The sequence below is a fragment of the Triturus cristatus genome, chromosome 5_2 (assembly GCF_964204655.1).
Source record: "Triturus cristatus chromosome 5_2, aTriCri1.1, whole genome shotgun sequence".
Classification (NCBI taxonomy): Eukaryota; Metazoa; Chordata; class Amphibia; order Caudata; family Salamandridae; genus Triturus; species Triturus cristatus.
The window spans coordinates 460264436-460285956 of record NC_140588.1 but is presented as its reverse complement, the minus strand read 5'-3'; positions in this window follow the sequence as shown (position 1 = coordinate 460285956).

Here is a 21521-nt window from a genome sequence, read left to right as displayed (position 1 = left end):
CAGAATGGGGGCTGTAAAGAATCTAAATAGATCTGGTAAACGTGCTGAGGCACCCTAAATCTGGGTAAGAAATATGTAAGGTACAATAGTTTTTCATGAATTTGAAAAGTCAGTGTGGGGATTAAATGGCTGCAGCCAAGAACCTGCACAAAAAGGGAAACAGCCTTTACCACGCACACATTACCACAAGGTATCTTTATATTTTTTTTACCTGCTTGCCCCTTGTTTCAATTCACCCTTGAACCAGATCTGTAACTCCTCCCTGATAACTGGTATCTACCCAGATGCCTGGAAACAAGCCTATCTACTGCCTATACTTAAGAAACCAGACGCTGACCCAGCAGAACACAAGAATGTTAGGCCCATTTCCCTGCTGCCTGCTCCAGCGAAGAAACAGCTTTCTGAATTCCTTGAATCTAACAATTGCGTCCATGATTCATAATCTGGTTTTAGAAGTGGATATAGCATGGAGACAGCACTTTTGGAAGTTGCTGAATGTGTGCGTGATTCTATGGACCAGGGCAGCTCAGCTATGTTGGTGCTGCTTGACCTGTCTGCAGCATTCAACACCGTGGCTCACTCGATTCTCTTGGAGAGACTAAGACACATGGGAGTGATGGGAACTGCTATATACTGGCTCCAGTCATTCTTAGAGAACCGCTCACAACAAGTATACATATGCTTGTACGCCTCTTTCAAGAAACTCCTTATCTGTGGGGTACCCCAGGGTTCTGCAATGAGCTCTTTCTGTTTAATGTAAACCTAACTCCTCTTGCGACCTTGGTTGACTTGAGACATGGGGAGTGAGAGTGGTCTCCTACGCTGATGACACTCAGCTGGTGTTCTCTTTCAAAGAACACTTGGAGGCTGACTTTGTCAACTTTAAGCAATGCCTGAGCAACACCTAGGCCTAGATGACTGAGAATTGCTTAAAGTTTAACACCGAGAAAACAGAGGTTGCATTCTTCAACCAGCCAACACCTCCACCTTCAAAGCTCTGGTTACCCACAGAGCTGAACCCCCCACCGATTCTGGGGGATTCGGCCAGAAACGTGGGGTTTGAATTCGATACTGACCTCTCATGCAAAACCCAGATTTGCCTGGTCTCCTCCTCATGCTTCTGGAAGCTGAAAGCTCTGAGGAAATTTCTCCACTCCCTTCCAATGGATTGCAGGAAGACAGTGGTTCACGCATTAGTCACCTCCTGACTTGACTATTCAAATAGTCTCGATCAAGTACTACCTGCCTATCTGGTCCACAGGCTGCAAATGGCTGCAAATAATACAAAACGCTGCGGTCAGATTAATTGGGAATGTGCCATTCCATCATCACATCTTCTGGCATTTGCGGAGCCTCCATTGGTTGCCTTTCAATAGGAGGATCAAGTTCAAGGCTCTCACTCTAGCCTACAGAGCCACCAGAGAGTGGGGCCTGGGCTATCTGAGGCATGGATTATGACGCTACCATCAAGTCCGGGTCCTGAGCTCAAACCTCCTGAAACTGCTCAGGATTTCTCGTTTCCCTAAGGCCAGGATAGGCAGCAGAGCATTCTCGGTGAGAGCTGCAAAACTCTGAAATGCTATGGCCCTCCACCTCCGCATGACAGAGCCAGACCCTGCCTTTATTAGAGCTCTGAAAACTTGACTTCTTAATCTTCTGTAGTTCCTCCTCTTTTTTTTTCCCTTGCTGTGAATCTGCAACCCAGAGCCGGGACACCTCCGCTGGAGGTAGCCACGCGCTCTACAAACTTTATTATTAATATTATTATTATTATTATTAATAATCAAGACTTTACCACGCATGCCTTTCCCATTCATATTTTTACTACTATGAGTAGTATATGTCAGTATGTTTTTGAGTAATATTTGACCTTAATTTTAATACATTTATAAATGTACATGTTTAATTATATATTATTTAATATTAATGTTTAGATATTACAACTATGTAAAACAGGCAACAGGCTTTAAGGGACGGGATGTAAGGGAACTGGGCAGTGGGTGGGGAAGTGTATTAATACTTAATATTAATAAAATATCTGTATATTAATAATAATTTTTCATTTATAATAAGTAAAATTTAAATACATATCTGCTAGTAGATGTAGATTAAGTAACTTGATGAAAGGGTTTTTGGGTTAAAAGATGGGGAAATGCAATAATACTCAGATATTGATTAAAATATCTGGGTACTAATAATAATATTTAATTTGTTATAAATAAAATTAAAATGGATATATGCTAAAAATAGGCACATTTATTTTTAAGGGGCAAGATGTAAAGGTTCTAGGGGTCATGGGTGGGCAAGTGGATTATTACTTAGGCATTAATTACAATACCTGGGTATTAATAATATTTAATTTATAATAAATAACATTGAAATATATGTATGCTATAAAATGCTAATTCATTGTTTAGTGTCAGGCTGTAAGGGTTTGAGAGATAATGGGTGGGGAAGTGCATTAATACTTGAGTATTAATTTAATTAAATATTAATTAGTAATTTAAAAACATTTAAAAGTTATAAAAAATAAAATAAAATGCCAGAGTGATAAATACGTTTAATAATTGATCAAGTTCTTTATTTAATTCCTAAAAATATCTAACAATGTATAAATGTTTAAAAAAACACAAATTATTAAATCATACAAAAGAATCTTTATTAAACATGATTAAATATTCAAAAACATTACAATATCCAATTTACACATTTTTATTAATGCTAACTTAGTTTTATAAAATTAGGCCATCTAAAAAATTTTTTAGATGAAAACAATAATACTTACACATTTTCTCTCTGTTTTCCATTGATGTAAAAAGGATGACTTGCCCATTTTTAAATTTGAATTTTTTATGTTGATGTTTATGGTTGTGCATCTTTTTCTACAGTTGGTGGAGTGTTGCGGTCACATCAGAAGCAAGGAGAATCTGCAGCCACGTCGGTAGGATCATTCTATTTTACTTAAAAACACAGGTTAGGAAATGTATTTTAAGGAGAAAGAAAGGGAGATACTGTTATGTAATTTAAAAAAGTATTGTATGCATTTTGTGCTCTAACAAGATTTGAATCCCAACTCAGGTTGATTTCGTAAACTCACTTTGGGCCATTTTTTCATTACAAAATGTAAAAAGGTTTTTAAATTGCTTTTTAATTTTTTTTTTAAAACAAAGTTTCTTATTTTCTGTCTGGTTGTTTGATCGCTATTTCAAGAAGAGGAGAAGAAAAGAAGGAACACAGAATAGAAGCACCTTTGATTTGCTTTTCATTTTTAGACTTCATTGGAAATCCTGTCTGTTGCTTGATTGCTGCCACAGTAAAGGAAAGAGGAGGGGGGCAAGGACTACCAGCCCCAGCCTCCCCGGCGGCCACACCGCGCCCTGAGGCACTTTAAATATCGCGGCGGGCTCTCGCGGTGCGGGAAGCCTGCATTGGAAATCCTGTCTGTTTCTAGCTTGCTGCCACAGTAAAGGGAAGAAGAGGGGGGCACGGACTACAAGCCCCAGCCTCCCCGGCGGCCACCATCACCACCGATGCCACACCGCGCCCGGAAGTGCTTTAAATATCGAGGCGGGCTCCCGCGGCACAGGACACACGCAGGTCCGTCTGTGCAATCAGAGCCTGGATGAGGCTGGGCTGGGCCTACCCTCTGACACCAGATCTGTGATGCAGGACTCTTACAGCTGAGGTACCGTTCTTTATTATAAACCGTTTTATCCATTACACTATAATGACCAAACAGATTAAACGTAAGGATGACCTCATGTCCTCGGGGGGGGGGGTGGCCTGGTGGGGACCCTCAACGCTTTTTTAACACGGGAGGAATCGGTGCTGACACATAAAATAGAGCTAACGGAAACAAGGCTGTCCCTGTACACTCTTGTGACACATAAAAGATCATCACTAGGTGGTATCAGCAGGGCCAGATTCCCCGCAGCCACCCAATTAGCTGTTGGGTGCTCACATGATCACCAAATACCTAAGGACAGACCTGGGGGGCCAGCTGATATAGCAATAGAATTGACTGATGCTGATGCCGAACTGTCCATGCTAGCTGATTTTATTCCTCCGGTGCCGGTGCCGGTCATGGTGCGGAGTGGAGCTCCGCCAGTGTTGGTGGCACCCCGTTCTTCAGAGGTCTTGCCCGCTGTGCCCCTTGCACCTCCGGCCTCTAGTGGAGTACAAACAGTATTAAATCCCGTGCCCAGAGAGGCTACCACTAGATCCAAAAAGCACCTAAGGGCCAGCCCAAGGGGCAGCGTGGCAGGACGAACTTCAAATAATGAACCACTGGCAAAACTGACCAGGTGAGTTGCCTCCCAAAAGCCCAGACCAAAGCAGCTGCCTGTGAAGTTGTCCAACAAAGAACTTACGACCCTGGAAGGCATACAAGGGTCATCACAGAGCACCAGGCTGCAGGGTACATCCTCTAGCCCACTGATTTCTGACTGTAATAATGATCAGTAGAGAAGGCTCGAGACATTGGTGTCTGTGTTATTGGATCCCTTATTATGTAAATTGCGGGCAATCAAGGAGAAACTTTTGCGGAATGATCAGTTAAATGGTGCCCCACCAAATCCATCCACCACAGGGTTTGTCGATGCAATTGTCCTGTTCATCCACTACCGGCTTTATCTTCTACACTTGTGTCCCAGAGGGTGCCGCAGGCGGGAGGCCCAGCCTCAGGGATCACAGCCTCATTTCCATTAATGGGTTTTGAGCCTCGAACAGATAGCCAGGATGACACGGTAAATCACACCCTGCAATTCAATTCTGTAGTAACACGCCCAGGCCAGTATTCAGGGAGCAAGGGAATCAAGGGCAGCGGAGGCAGGGTCTGAGAAGGCGCAACAGGAGAACCGTCAAAAGGCGAGCCAACCGAGGAGGGAAGATAGGTTAATTGCCCCCAGCAGCAGTGAGCTGCCAGAAATAGATCTTCCACCGGCAAGCTCCCCATATACAGTGGTTTTGACAGAAGTGCCAGGGTATAATAACACACAAGAGGAGTCCACTGCCCAGTTAATTAACAAAGTGGCGCACTAGATGTGCAAGTATGCAAACTTTAATATTCAAAAGCATCGGCACATTCTTAGGGCAAGGAGGGTTTCCTGGATTGCCAATTCGAGGAAAGTTTTCCCACGAGTTTGCGTAATTGTTACGCATAGACTCACTGAATTAACGCACAGGATCCTTTCGTACTCAGCTGGCTTATTTGCCGTAAACTCTGGTATCAAACCTCTCCCTATGTTTTTTTTTACAGACCTTTGCCAAGTTTTAATCCCATACAATGTTACGCAGAACAGGAGTAGGGACCTGGGTGGGGTATTAGGCCCATGGCAGTAACCAACACATTTGCGCCTCTGAGAGATTTGAATTATATTGATTGACTAAACCACAGGGAGGGAGGAGAGAGATTCAGTGATACTTTTGTGGCTAATATGGATGTAGCGAAGAGGAGCGAGGACCCCCAAATAAGGATAACATCACAAGCCCAATTGGATTGTAGGGAGTTTGGCACCTTGGGGGCAACTTATACAGCTAGACCTGCTACCCTGCCGAGAAGAACTGGGCTTGCTGACTCTGTTGTAATGTATAGTGGGGAGACATAAAAATTATCTCGTGGAACATAGCAGGATTGTCGAGTAAACTTGGGGATGAGCAGGGGCTCACCTATATGAGGGAGTTCCACATAATATGCCTACAGGAAACATGGGAGATAGGTAATAATTTTTTCATTGAAAGATATAAAACATTCCTCCGCCCAGCAGTCAGATCGGTCTCAGGCCGAGGAAAGGGGGGCCTGATTATGTTTATAGACCTGGGAATACAGAGTAGTTGGAAGAACCTGGCATGGGATTCAAATGATGCCCAGGGATTACAATTCTCGAATAACATCTTTAGGGTAATTTTAATAAATTTCTATAATGGAATGTCAAATGTGCATGGATCAAGCAGTCTCCAAGAACTAAACACATGGTTGGAGCATACACGTGAGAAAGGGTTGGCCCAATCACAACTGATTTTAGTCGGTGATTTTAACTGCCATTTGTGCCCATACTTGAGGGTGGCCCAGGGAGACTGGTCATCCTGCCCACTAAGGAATAATAGTGTTAATCATCTAAATTTCAAAACCACTTATGGTTTTCCCAGGACTTTCATCCATTATTTTTGATTTGAACACTGATAAAAATTCAGTGTAAGTTGAGAATTCTTTGTGAGGAAGTAAGGGATTAACTAAATGAATGTTTTATTATTTATGGAAGTGTGTACTGTGTAGATTTGGCTGAATAGATGGGGAGTGAATTTAATAGTGCCATCCATCTTCCAAATTTCAGTGGTTTCAGGCTTATCTGAGTTATGGAGCGTAGCAAAAATGTATATGTATTTTTGAGGGTGCTTGTTATTGAGGAGAAAAAAAGGATTATGATTGAAAGATTCCATTAATTCAGAGGGGATGTTAATGTCAGGATAGGTTTGAGGAGTTTTGAGATGTGAATAGCTCTCCAGTTTTTGCCTTTTGTATCATTCTTGTTAAATTTGAGATTGTGGGCATCCTACTGGCAGTGTGCATGGGGGAGTTTTTTACATGCCTTCCGGAAAACTGAACCAAAGGGTGTATTGGAGGTTTGCCCAAGTGTTTTAATTTGTTGCACATTTTCCACAATCTGTAGCTCAATTGCAGAGTGTTAGACCTGGCATCTTTTGTCGTGGTTTCCTCTCTCTTTTTGCTTCTGACCCCAGTTTTTTACTGTGTGCTGAACTTCATGGTAGTTTCAGGGCTCTGGATACTTTTTCCCTGCTGACCAGTGCTAAAATGCATGTCCTCTGTGTCTAAAATGTAATGGCATTTGTTTTCTCCATGATTACCATATTTGATTTAATGGTAAATCAATAGTACAGTGCACCACATGTGCCTGGGGCCTGTAAATCTAATGCTACTAGTCAGCATGCAGCACGGATTGTGCCACCCACATGAGTAGCCCTTCAAACCTGTCTTAGGCCTGCCACTGCAGAGCCTGTGTATGCACTTTTGAACTGCCATGTCAGCCTGGCAAGTTAAATATGTATACACAAAAGAAGCTACCCTGAATATATCTCTGATTCTATATGTGAAAATAGGCACACTACACTTGATTAAGTGAGGTGCAGGGCATCTAAAAAAATGTGGGCTGTCCTCACACACCACCTGGTGTCATGCTTCATCATTGGCAGCCCTCGCTCTCTAGAAACTGAGTTTGGTAGAGAGCAGGCCTTCACCTGGAGACAGAGAGGCACTTCTAAGAACTAAGCTGGGGCCCGTAATAAAGTGAGAGTTTAACTCCCCATTTCTCCATGCTTGATTTTTAATATCGAGCAAACACTTAACAAATAAATTGTATTTGGCGTTTGCATTGATTTTCAACCTCTCAGTTTATCATGGCGCCACACTTAGGACCCCATCACAATGGCGGGCGTACTGTAACGGAAAATGGGACCGACCACCAGAGGTGCGGCGGTCCCATGTGGCCAATTAGGATGCACCTGCCACACTGGCGGGTGCATTCTGGCCTTTAACATTGCGGACGGTGCTGCTGGGTGCAGCTCCGTCCACAATGTTAAACGTGCATGGTTTGCATTGCCATGCACAACGTGACAGGCACTGTGCGGTGCCTGCCACCTTGTGTTTGGCAATGTAGGGGGTTCCATAAGTACCCCCCAAGTGCTGCCCCCCACCCCCCACCCCCCTGGGGCCCATAACGGGCCACCAAAGCAATCTCCGCCGGCCTTTCCATGGCGGCATCGCAACCGTGGAAAGGCCTTCATATTTGCACATCTTAATATGGATGGCGGTGCCTGCTCAGCACCGCCACCATATTATGCCCCAGATCCGCATGACAGGCAATCGTAACGACTGCCTGCAGGCGGAAAAGCGGCGAACAGTCTTTCCGTCCGCCGCGGTACCCCCGCCATACTAATATAGCGGGGGGTAAATCAGGTTCAGATGGCGAGCGGATCGCCACCGCCGGCCCTGCGGTGGCGATCCACCCGCCATCATAATAGCCCCTTAGTTCTTACCCTGAAAACCCCTTAGCCTCTAGTTACCCCCCTTAGCAAGCTCTAGAGTTATATGTGTGTAGAAAACCTGGCAAGTTCACCTACTTGCCAGGCACAACCCTTCCATTTTATTCCATGTAAGGCACCCCTAAGTTAGACCCTAGGTAACCCTTTGGGCATGGTGCAGTGTATTTAAAAGGTGGGACATGTGCTGTTGAGTTTTACATGTCCTGGTAGTGAAAAACTGCTAAATTAATTCTTCACTACCGCAAGGCCCATCACTCCCATAGGTTAGCATTGGAGTTGCTTGTAGCATTTTACAAGTGTAACTTCAAATTGGGAAAAGATAGAAAGTGCATGTTTGGTGTCTCTGCAGTCACAATTTAAAAATACATCTTTTAGTGAAGTTGGTTTTTAAATTGCAGGTCTGAAAATGCCACTTTTAGAAAGTTGAAAAAATAATAAATGATGGATGGAAGGCTGAACAAATCATCAAATATTCACCCCCAGTGTTTAATCCATTGTTTTTTTGCTCACCTCGCCACCCCAGTTTGGACGTAGCCATATGCAAATCGGTCTTGCACTTGAATAGGACTGTGCCTGTCACCAGATAAAGAGCTGCATACCCCCCTTTAGTGTGTCCGGAGCAAGGTCCAGAAATGGAAGGGTCTTGTGCACTACAAAGACCTTACTTTGCAGTCTCCCTACTTCAAAGGCTAAAATGGGCACAAGTACTGAACCTCTGAACCATATACTCAGAATACTTCTGGAATGAAGACATTCTACCAGGAAGAAGAGCTGTTTTGCTGCCAGGAGGGAGTGCCACTTTGCTGTGTTGGCCTGCTTCCTTCTGCTTCTTGACTAAGAGTGAGAGGACTGGACCTTCCTCTTTACATCCTGCATTTAAAGGTTCTCCTAGGGCTTGATTGGGCTTGCCTCCTGTTGCTGAAGTCTCAGAGACAGCACAGACTTCACCCACATCTTGCTAACAGCACCTGAGCTAGTCTTCTGAGAGTCCCGCTCTACCAAGTGGTGCCAAATCCAGTCCTGGGCCCTTGGAAGTGAGTGTTTGTGCTGCAACAGTTCGCCGTGGCCTGCACCAAAGCCATGGTCCCCGCTTGCTGAGTGCATAATGCATTCAACTTTGACTTACATCACAGCCCGACTTTGTCAACACAGCACCGCTACCTGCACTGAAGCCGGGGGTCACCGCTTGCAGTGTGCGCAACGCAACAACCTCAACTTACAATGCAGCACCTCTGAAGAATCGCTGCTGCTTGAGTCTAGGACACAGCATCACCGATGTCCGTGGTGCACCAAACTGACTCTGAAATATTCCCGGTCTTGCGTGGCTTCCAACTGACGCATTGCCTTCAGCCCAGTTGTTTGACATCAACTCTGTGGAACAGCCACACCGGGCTCTTGGCATTACCAAAACTGTGTCACCTTCAGGAACTGAAGCCTCGCACCAGCAACCAACATATCTCCTCCATTGCATACCGCATCATTCCCAAGCGTCAATGTCTCAATGACTTTGCACCGCCTCTAGTAATCGAAGCATCACCTACATCCATGACGCATCACCTCCTTCGCGCACCACATCATCTATGATTTCCGACGCAGCCGAGGTACTGTCAGCGGGTCTGTGTGACTCTTGTATCTGGCCCACACTCCGTCATTGTAGGACGGAACTTTTGTTTTTTTCTGGTGAAGCATGACCAGATAGCTCCACAGTGAGCTATTGACTTCTAAGCACTGTATTTTAATTTAATCATGCAAAATTCATATCTTGAATTGTGCATGTTGGATGTGTTGTTTTGTTTTTGTTTTATTCAGATAAATATTGGTTATTGTTCTAAAGTGGTGTGGAGTACATTTGGGGTGTTTTCACTGTCTTACTGTGTGTGTTTGTGCACAAATACTTTACACATTGCCTCTTGAGTTTAGCCTGACTGCTCTGTACCAAACTACCAGTGGGTGACCACAGGTAAGCTTTTAGTGTGTACTACACCTACCCTGATTAGAATGGTGGTCCCCATCCGGTCAAGTCACGATGCCTGTAGTTGATATCCCAGCAGGTAAGTAGATTGGAGCTTTGCCTTTTGACTTGTCTCATCCAGGAGGTTTAGGTACTATTCCCTTTCTTTCGAGATTTCATGACTATGTCTTGTGTCCTCCTTTTTAACTCTTGCCCGGTCAGGAGGGCCCTCTATTATCCAGCTATAAGGGACCTCCTGCCGTTTTCCCCAGTCCGCTAATTATTTTATGGTTATTTTCTTGGTTCTTAAATATTGGAATATCTATATATAGGTTGCTCATATATAGCAATGAGGGACAGTGTGTTCCCCTCTTGAAGCTTGTTTTAATTTTACAAGGTCTCCCCTTGGATGTTACTCCATTGATGGCCCCCGTCTTTGAGTATTTTGATCACGGTTACGGGGTATGTGCTACCAATTCCTCCATTTTGACTTTAGATTTTTCTTTGGAGATGAGGAGCTTGCTTCACCTGTTTTTTTCTTTACATGACTTGGACATGTATATCTCTTATTCGTCTAGAGTGTTGGGACGCAAATTATTTGATTCAGGTCTGTCGCCCCGGTACCCAACTTGAATGAACTTCCATTTCCCCTCATTTCTTGGATAGAAGACTCCTTTACCCATCTCTTCTGCCAGTGTTATGCAGTTGGCACTTCATAGCTACTTATTGAGGTTTGTTAAGTTATTGTATTCTTGGACCTAGGGTTTCAAATCGTTCTTAACTTAGTGGTGGTTGTTCTAATTCCAGTGTCCCCCTATATTTTCCATGTAGGGAGCCTCAGCCCTAGAAGCCTCACCTATGAGAAAAGGTTATTATCGAACTATTATTCGGTTATTATCGAGTTTGCATTAGCCCAGGCAGCTTTTAATTGAATACAAATAAGATGGGTGTGATTATTAGGCCTGTGGGCAACTGTGGTGTTTTCTTATCATTGTACCTCACCACTTCCTCAGTTGGCACGCTTTCACTTATTTAGGGATATAAGGTTCATTTTTCTCCTCCTCTACACGTCTCTGCCCCTTTGGTATCATGTGGGATTTTTTGTTCCCACCCCTTTGTCATCAGTGTGCTTATTTTTTACAAGTTGTGGAGGGGCTCTAGCTGTGTCTTTTATTATTATTTCAGGTTCCCCAGGCGCCTGCAGCCCCTGCTGCATTACATTTTAGCACCCAGAATAAGGTGTGACCCGTGTCCACCAAAACGCGCATCGGCATAGGTCCCCAACTGATCAGCACGACCTCCTCATTATAATCATCATTTCATGGCTCCCTTTTATCTGCATTCGAAGTTCTCAAAAAATATGCATCAACCACCTATTGGATAAAAATTGTCGAACTGTGGAAATTGTGCTTTATGGAACCACTATTATGGTTCCTGTTTGTAATTATTTGTATAACATCTTGGACCATTCCCTGTTGAGGTTCTTGGCGTCTGATGTAGTGGAGTGCCATTGTGCAGTGTGTTGTGGGAGTGAATGAGTATGGTTCTGAATGGGTTGCGTGGCTAGTTGGTAATATGGTATATTTGACCTGTATGTACAACTGTTTATAGATCTGTCATTGTATTTATTATAATATTTATTAATGTAATTTTGATACTTTGACATATTATTAATTTGCATAATAAACGTAAGGCATTTGTCCCAAAATAATTGCTATATGGTGTAGTTGTACAGTTTTTCCCTCTTTTCTTGTGCACACTGTTCCATGCCTTACAGCGATGGGATAATGTATTTCCCTTTCTTTTGATCCTTGACATATAGCTTATTTATTAATCATTTCAGGCAGTGGGTTTATGTTTGATCGATATTGGTGGTCCCCACTTGGACAGGGTGCATACCTTTGCCAACTAGAGACCCCATTTGTAACACAGAGGGAGAGAGGTTATGCTTGGCGGTCCACTCAACATTGTCACCAAGGTTAACTGCTCTGCCTTTGCAACAGGTTCAGAAATAATCAACACACCTCCAAAGACTCCAGGGCTCAGTTAATTTCTCCTTACAATAAATGTACCTACAATATTAAGTAGATGCTTTTTTGTTTTCAATCTCACATATTTAGCATGACATGGGTTTTCCATAATTCCAAGATCTGAAAAGAAAGACAAAAACTTGTTAAGTTCAAAGAAAATATGTTGTTATAAAATGTTAACCCTTTCAGCTTTATACTGCAGAGAAAAAGAAAATGTTTTAGATTTGAATTAACCTGCAGTAAGATAAAACAATAGCTAATGAGTTTAGTTCTGTTTTAAAAAAGTAAGAAATCACATTTTGTTTACTTATTTACTGCATACAAATAGTTAAGAGTTGACTTACAATTTTCACTTTGTGACTTTGTAGAGATTCGTTCTCTTTTGGAGATGTTGGTAATAGTTGTTGATAGTTTCGCATTTTGTCTGGATATATTTGTTCGTTTCCGTTCAAAGCTGTTGAGAGAAATACATTTTTATAAACTTTCACCCATGTAATTTGAAAGAATATGCATTGGTTTGTTGTATTCTGTTGGAAGGAAAAACATTTTGGTGATTAATTCCCTTTTTGGAATAGAACATCGATCATTTATTTGCTGTGAAAAATGCAAATATAGTTACCTTGAGATTGTCACTTCGGGAGTTTTTTTTAATGAAGTTGTGTTTTGCTGGTCATACAAAAATGAAAAATGCATTTCATTTTTAAATTAGTTCATTAGGCAATGTGTTTTGCAATATACTTACCTTTAATGTTTTTGCAAAGTTTCTATGTCTGCTTATCAAAAAGAGCCTCTATATTCAAATTGGTTCTTTATTCGATCCAGTAAAAAACGATTATAAAAGCGCAAATAAATACATGATAAAACAGTAAATAGTTCATATTTCATCTCAGATAAAAAAAAATCAACTGCAACCAACAGCCCCAAACTGTGTTGTACAAAATTACCACATGGCAAACCCAGTACTATTTACAAACCTCCCCTTCCTCTTTCTGATGCAGGCCCATAAGAACCTGGCTACTGAGAAGCAGATCAGTGGGTCAGATAACAATTTTAAACAATATAATGCAACCCGGCATTGTTTGAAATTTCGTTGCTTTAAAATTGGTATTAGGTAGCCGTTCCTTTCTTTCTCATGGAGCCTGCAAAACAAGACTAAGGGCGATTCAGTTTGTGCTGAGAGGTTATCACATGGGCACACTCTTAGATCTGAGTGGTTATAAGATTTTTCTGGATAGCCTAACATCAACGGTATCATGTTCATACAAAATCTTAGTAGTATGAATTTGTCTTGTGCACTAGCGACATTTGCTAGGTAGAAGTACCCTCCCTCTATCAGTAGCGGGCTCTGGTGATAGGTACCTGTTTCTCTCGTTTTTTTTCCTTTCGCTTAAACTCTGCCTTCGATAAAATATATTGATGACCTTGTGCTTTGAGACCTTTCTGCATGCCAACGGGTCCTCAAATAGGTCAGGAAGGCCAATATCCTTCAATGCTAACTCTACATACTGAAGCCACCTAGACCTTCTGTCGTTTTCCATATTTAGGCAATTCCTTATTATAATTTGGGTCCAGGTCATTGTATCCCTCCACCAAATTGAGTGCCACATGAGAATTGGGGCTAACAGAATTGTATCTGCAATGTGAGGCAGGCCCAGTTCCAAATGTAGGATATAATTTGAGGAAGAGAGAGGGAGGCCCACTGTGGACTTAAAAAAGTTATTTTCAATAGTTTGAAGTGTGTCTATCGCTACCGTACCCCAGACGCCAGCCCCATATGTTACTGCCGCCTTTGTTTTGGCCTGGTAAATTTTCTTGATCGGTAGTAATGGTTGTGCGCCCAATTTTTTAATAAAAGATTTTATGGTGGAGACACTTCTCTACATTATCAGCTTCCATGCTTCCACCAGCTTTAGCCATGATAAATTTTAATCAAAAAGGACCACCAGGTAGGAAAAAGTGTCAACTACCTCTATTCTTTCTGAGTCCGAGTGCAGATAAGGGATTGTGTCTCTTTTCCTTGCCCCGGCTATAATTACGAAAGACTTAGGGGGTCATAAGTATGGCGGAAGGCCCCCCACTGCCAGCAATGCGGTGACGGGCCATCCCTCATCCGATTGCCACTTTCCCCCACCACATTACAATGGCGGTTGGAATCGTTCCGCAAGTGTGGTGGTCGCAAAGACAGCCCGCCACGCTTCCACCACAGGGAATCGCTAGGATTGCCTGGCGGAGTGGACATGACCGGGGAAACGGTGGCACCGCCCGCCAGATTACAATGGTGGCATCAGCTAGGCTTTCCATGGCAGTGGAACCACCATGGAAAGGCTGGCGGGCCCCCTTGGAGGGAGGCGTTGCTGCACTGGGGGGGTACCCATGGTACCCCACTGCATTTCCCTGCACTGCCTGGCAGGCACCGCATGGTGCCTGCCACGTAGTGCAGGGAAATTCACAGCATGGCTATTTAACATTGCATACGGTGCTGCAACCAGCAGCACCGTCGGCAATGTTAAATCGTAATTGCAGTGGTGGGACCGCCGCATGACTGGCGGGCAGTCCCAACCACCGCAACAATGAGTCCGCCCGCCATCGTAATGAGCCCCTTAGTATGTATGTATTTAGGACGGATCTCAGACATAAAGATGGTACTTGTAAATGCCATTTGTGAATTTCCAAAGTCTAACCCTTAGGCATTTGGTCTAAGTTAAGACCAAACATCTGCGTTTCCCTTTGTGAATTGGGCCCATCTTGCTTCTTTAGCATCATGTACAGCTACATATTTTATGCCTTTTAAACCTCAGTTACACCATTAACACTCTAGTATTTATTTAACACACATGTTTGGTCAACAAGGTTATGTGGCATATAATTGACCCCAGAGATAGAGATTCTGTGTTGTACAACATTACCACTATGCCTTTACCACAAAAACCTTAGCAACACTTATTTGAACACGCATGCCTTTACCACACATTTACATTCCTAAACACTAAAATGAACTTTACCATGCATTACAATACGATGCATGCATTTACCATGCAAGCATTTACAATTTTTTTAAAATAACTTTTTTATATAAATACCATGCGCCTCATTATGATGTAGGCCTAACAGGGGGTGGAGGTGCTGCTGGAAATCATTACAATGGCAAGCAGCTCCTGGCAAGACACACATCTGCAATCCCAGTGTGGAACCAGGCCCTGTGAAAGGACAGCTGCTTGCACTTCCGAAGACCAAGTACCAAGATCTTTGGTCGTACACCTGTTGTAGCCATGATCACCCATATTGTAATTGCCGTTCACCCGCTTGAACGCAGTCTGCAAAACCATGATGATGGCTAACTTGGATTGGAAACAGGACAGGAATTGCCGTTCTCTAAATGGGTGTATTGACTGAACACTTTTATATGCCCAAACTTGATCCCCTTTGTTTGCACCCATACATTATTGGAAGGTAGGTACTGATGCTACCACACACTGATACCCTGGCAAGCTGGGAGTGGCACCGACTTCTGAAGCGGACCAACATGATCTCCCTTCCAAAGGACTTCTGACCATTCATGTAAATGGGCTTACCCTGACATATACTTCTTGGACCTTGAGGCCGCCATCTTTGGGGGAAGCGATAACAGATTAGTAGGAGGACATATTGGACAGCGACACAACTAGACCATACTCCTACACAATATGATGCCACTGTCCCTGTCCTGAAGCCCTGTATCGCTCCTTCAATTGCAACACACATTGGTGGGAGCTGGCTATAAGAAAGGGCCCACCCAGCAGTACTCAAGACCCTGAGCTTACATTATTTATCTGATTTAAAAAGGCAAAACATCACGACAATTGATGTTTTTGGAAGCGCTTTCTGGTGCATAGGGAAGACCTCATGCACCAACTATGGCAGCAGATCAGGCTATCACCCTGGAGACTCTAATGAAAGAACTGAAGAATATTAGAAGTACAATGAAAACTGAAGAGGACTCCTCAACCACCATGAGCAAATTAAAAATTATCCATTCCGAATTATCCTCCTTTATATCTAAACTTGATGTGACAGATACCAGGGTCACAGCACTGTAGGATAAATTGTACAATTCTTATTGGATATAAAACGGAAGATTACAGAACTGGAAGATCGCAGTTAATGCCAGTCAGTCATAATAGCTTTATTCGACAAAAAGTCATAAAAGCTGAGTACAATACAAAATATGTGACCAAAATATTAAAACTTTTAAAAAGAAACTTCCCACAAAGTTAAAAGTCCACAAAATATTATAAAACAACAATAAAATGTATAAACTCCTCTCAATGTTAGATACATATATACAAGAAAGTCTTTAACGTTAAAAGGAATAAGAAAGACAGACCCCAATATCATTTAAGCAACTGGAAGAAAAAAGAAGGTTAGGCATGTAGTAAACGTTCATTACAATGCAACAATCGCTTTTGATCTAATCACCCATGCCCATCCTAAAAATTTAGCTAAAGATATGGCAAGGGTTAACCATGTTTCAGTGCGAATTAATCTAAGAGGTACCTCATAATTTCATGTACCTAGGGCTCTGCAGATTGGGGCCAACCAAGTACGCCACAGAACTTTATAAGCAGGACACACGAATAATAGGTGGGACAAAGACTCCAAGTTTACATGACAAATAGGGCAGGAGGTATCACTTTCAGTGTCCCATCTCGCAATAAATGACTTTATGGGTGATGTGCCCACTCTAAGTTAGTAATCGAGCTTTCTATCCTGAGGCTTCGTTATGGCGTCCCAATATGGTTCCAGCTTTTGTACTGGTTTTACATCTAGGAATTGACCTGTTAGTGTCAAAGGATCACTATTCCTAAAGGTGTTATTAGTCACCTATCCCCAGTATCTTTCCTTCAGCTGTGCAGTGGAGCAATGTGAAGCGAAAGGTTTTGTCAATAGTACTTATACGTGACTGGAAACCTGCCTGGAATGGGAATAATACATCTTGCTTATCAATCCAATCTTGGATTTTATTTAGCACAAGGTGTCCCATAATCTTTGTGATGAGTCGATTAGACCTATGGGTCTAGAATTCCCAGGCAGTGACCTGTCCCCCTTTTTAAATATTGGAATTATCTCCGCTCCTTTCCATAAATCTGGTACCGGCGTACCTTTAGCAATTTCATTCATTAAAATCAGGATATATCGGCACCATTTAAATTTATTGGAAAGAAATATATCAGCGGGAATCCCGTCGGGGCCTTGTGCTTTACCTCCCATTAGAGAGCCCAAAGCAATGTGAACATCCGCTTCACTAAAAGCCGGAACATCAAAGTAAGTATATGCAAACTCAAACGCATCCTTATCATCTACACTACAGGCGTATTGAGATTGAAAATGCGTTACCCATTGATCTTGGCTTACATGATTTATCGGCTCTACAGGTCGAGCATCTCTGCCCCATTTGACTACGTCCCAAAAATGTTTACGATTTTTACTTTCACAGGCACATTTAAGATCCTGCCATCTGTTCTCATCCAAAGATTTCTTCGCAATCTCCTGAGCTTTCTTATAAATTTGCCTGGTATGCTGCACTCTAGACAGATCACCTTCCTTAATTGCTTTCCCCAGGGAACTACGAGCCTCCTTACAGTCTTTATTAAACCATTTATTTCCATTTTTGTGGTGAATGCCTCTATTTTTACAATTTTTATGAAAGTAGGTACGTAGGTGTGAGAAGAACTCAGCATTAAATTCAGTTACCAACTCAAGAGGTGCCAGGTTTACCAGGAGGTCTTCTAGTTCTAGTATTGCATTGTCAACATCTAGTGAGATTTTATCTAGGACTTCAGGCTTCTCTGTTACATTTACCCATTTCAGGCGCCTCATGTCATTTGTGGGAACAAGATCTAGGGTTATCATTTCTCTACCAGAATAAATGACATCTTTCTCTATCACTCCATCAAAGACTGCGCACAAGGGGTTATGATCGCTCTCTATTCACTCATTTACCTTCATGTCCCTTAATGCATGCCAAAACTGGCAATTAATCAATAAGTAATCAATGCAGCTAGAACTAGAGCCGTTGTTAAATGTACATGCACCATTTACAGCCCTCAGTCCTTTCTCCATACAGATGGAATTTGTATGGACCACCACATCAGTCCATTTATTTACTGGAATAAGATCTACTTTAGGAATTCTCCACAGGTCATCTTCCTCATCAATAATGTTTGGGTTCCCATTTAGGAGGGGTTCAAAAGTTGCATTGAAATCCTCCGCTATTATTACATTTATACCCCTAGAATATTAGTCTAGTAAAGTTTCCAAAGCTACTAAAACCTCGGATTTCCTACCCTTTGTCCCTCTTGCATAGATGTTATAGATGTCAAGCTTTTCACACTATCCCCACTTCAACCTGAGCGCTAATATATCCTTGTTGTGATCCTCAAGGACCTGCACAGCAAAGCCAATATCTTGTCGAACCCAGATTGTTAACCCTCCCGAGGGTCGACCCTTACCACTAGTGATTGCAGGGACATAATAGTTTAAATAACCTGCATTGTGGATAGAATCCACCACCCAGGTCTCCTGAAAGAGGCAGATATCATGCTTTGCAACAAATGTCTGCCAATCTGGAGATACTATTTTGGTTTTTATCCCAGCTACATTCCATGATAACACGGAAAATCTAGCCGGTGGATTTTTACCTGGGCTCTGGGCTTTCACTGTGTTTAACAAATTTCCTTGATAATCAACAAGCTATATATTTCTTCTAGTTGTCGCTATGTTAATATCTGGGGGTAAATTGCTCATTCTACATTCCACCTCTCTGGGAGGGTAAGAACAAATACTGGATTCTCTGCTTGTCACTATGTTATTATCTGGGGGTAAATTGCTCATTCTACATTCCACCTCTCTAGAAGGGAACGGACAAATACTTGATTCTCTACTTAATGGGATAACATCATTGGTACCTAATTCCTTCTGGGACACATACAAGAGTCAATCATTAGATTCTAGGTTTGAGGACCCGCCTAAGAGGGAATCTCCTTGCCCTGGAACGCAGCTCTTACCAGTTACAATGGGGAAACGTCTAAACTGTATTAAAGAATGGTCTGGCGAAGACGTACGAAATTCCAAGGCTAACAAGTTTTCAACTAGATCTTGCCCTTTTAATGTTAACTTAATAAAGTCCAGCGGGTTTGTTCGGGAGGAGATTCTACGAGTTCTAGAAATGTCTTCTATAATAACCGAGCGACATCCCCTAACATGGCCGATCCAGTGGATTGTTTTGTTGGTAAGGGAATCTGCGTTTTCTATACTATTCCTATTAACGTATTTGGGGACATTAACCATGTACATTTTTGGCGCCTGGGGCAGATTTAAACCTAACGGTATGATTGTTTGTTGCCTGCAGTTATTTGAAGTCTTCCCTAATCCTGGTATGGCAGGGCGCCTAATTTGCACTTGTGATAGATCTGATTTTTGATTAGATGCTTGAGCGGGATGCCCCAATGATATTGGCTCTATTTCAAGTCTACGTTCTTCCCCTGTGTTATGGCAGGGCGGAATATTATCCTTACTCCGAGGGAGCGTTGTTATTGTAGCTGGGTACCATTCCTGGCAATTTACTTTCTTTGGTTGTTCTGGCTGCCTTACCCTACAGTTGGGAGTTTCGAGATGTGCAGGAATCCTTTGTGATAAAAGTTCAACCAAAGACGTTAATTCTATTAGCTTTGTTCGCATGAGAGCTACCTCTGCTTTTAGTTCACAAAAAGAGACGGTAATCCCTGGTAATCCGCTGTGGGATATGAATTCTGCCGTAAATTGGAAGTAGGGGGGCAACTACAGGACAGCGACGAGGAATTGTTCAAGTAAACATCCACCCTCTCCTCCTCTTGCAGATCTATGAGGGGCGTGAACCTGTTGGAACAGGCAATCGCTGTTTCCCCGGCTTCAGAGTTACCAACACTTTCTATCACTGAAGCCGCTCTTTCAGGCCTCGTAACCATAGAACCTTCAATGTGGGATTCCTTTCATTGGTTTGTGGAACATTGCGGGAATGGTTACATGATGTCCTGCACTAATTTTGTCCATTTGGGAGGAGGGTACAGCTTGTTCAATACTAATAGGTTGGGTGGGTGTGGCATTGTCTAAAATATCCTCACATTCACTGATCAACGTATCTATTCTATCTATGGTGCAATTGTTACCTGATATCTTCTGCTTCAACGTTTTTCTCACCCTTTTTCCCCTGCGTTCTCTACCGCTGTCTCCCCCTCCAAGATCTCCACTGTTCCCATCCATTGTTTTCCTTTTCCCCATACTCAATCCTTGATGGATTAGTGGCCTCTAAGTCTCGTGATATCTATACAAGACTTAACTTTTAACAATTAAAGCAATCAATTTAGGATCTCCCAAAACCAGCACATTCAAAACAACAGCATGTAATGCTATATGATTAGATGATATTTGGCTATCAGTTTAGCAACACTCTTCAGGAAACCTGACGCAGTTGTACAGATGGGGAATTGTTCTACCTGCAAATGTCCAGCACGCGGAAGGGGGGTGGCCCTGCCCTGCCTCTTCCTGTCAATGACAGGCAAGGACGGGCCCACCCTTGGCCCGGGCGCCACCTGCACGGGTCTCGTGCCGCGGGTGATGTTGCACGCTTTTAAGCGCGAGGCTGGCGATTCGGCTCCTCCCCCGGCAGATGCTGGATTATGGGTATGAAGTCCCCAGCAGATGGCAGCAGTATCCGCATTAATGCAATAATATCCAACTGTATGGCCTTCCGGAAAGCGAAGAGAGTGAGGAAATCCACATTTTCCTTCGTGACTTCCTCCCAAGAATAATTTGCATAGACTTTTCAATGCCTCTGGAGTTTGAAAGGGCCCACAGGATGAAACAGTGCCACTTATATGGCTGGAACTGCCCTGCCCGATAATCACGTGTTTTCTGTGCCATACACAAACTAGGGGTGGGCAAAACTTGTGAAATTTCACTATGCAGAATTCAGTAGGTTTACATAAAAACTCTATGAGATTCCACGGTGTTCTGCCAATGGGTGGAAATATGCAGGTCACACTGCTCAAGCTACAATTTAGTGTCAGTAGCACGTTCAATGCTGGAAAATCAGCAGGAACCGTACCACACAGTGTGCAAGAAGTGCAGCCATTTGAGTTGACTTTACTGCCGCTTGAGTGGAAAACCTACTTGAGAAGCAGCCCTCTGACTGTAACCGCTCACAGCCGCCTGTGTTAGCAAATTTCGATAAAAGAAATCACGCTACTAGAAGCCAAATATTGCTCTTGTTTGCCAGCTCACATTTCTGGAGCCTTCATGGAGAAAATAATTCTGCCATGCAGCAATTGGCGGGATTTGTCCGGAACTCCGCGTTACAAGAGTAATACGGAGTCACCAAATTCCTCCAATTCTGACAGTGTAATTAAATTTTCCACTTGGGCCTTACACAAACTAGACAAATCCTTCTACTGGCATGGCAAAATGGC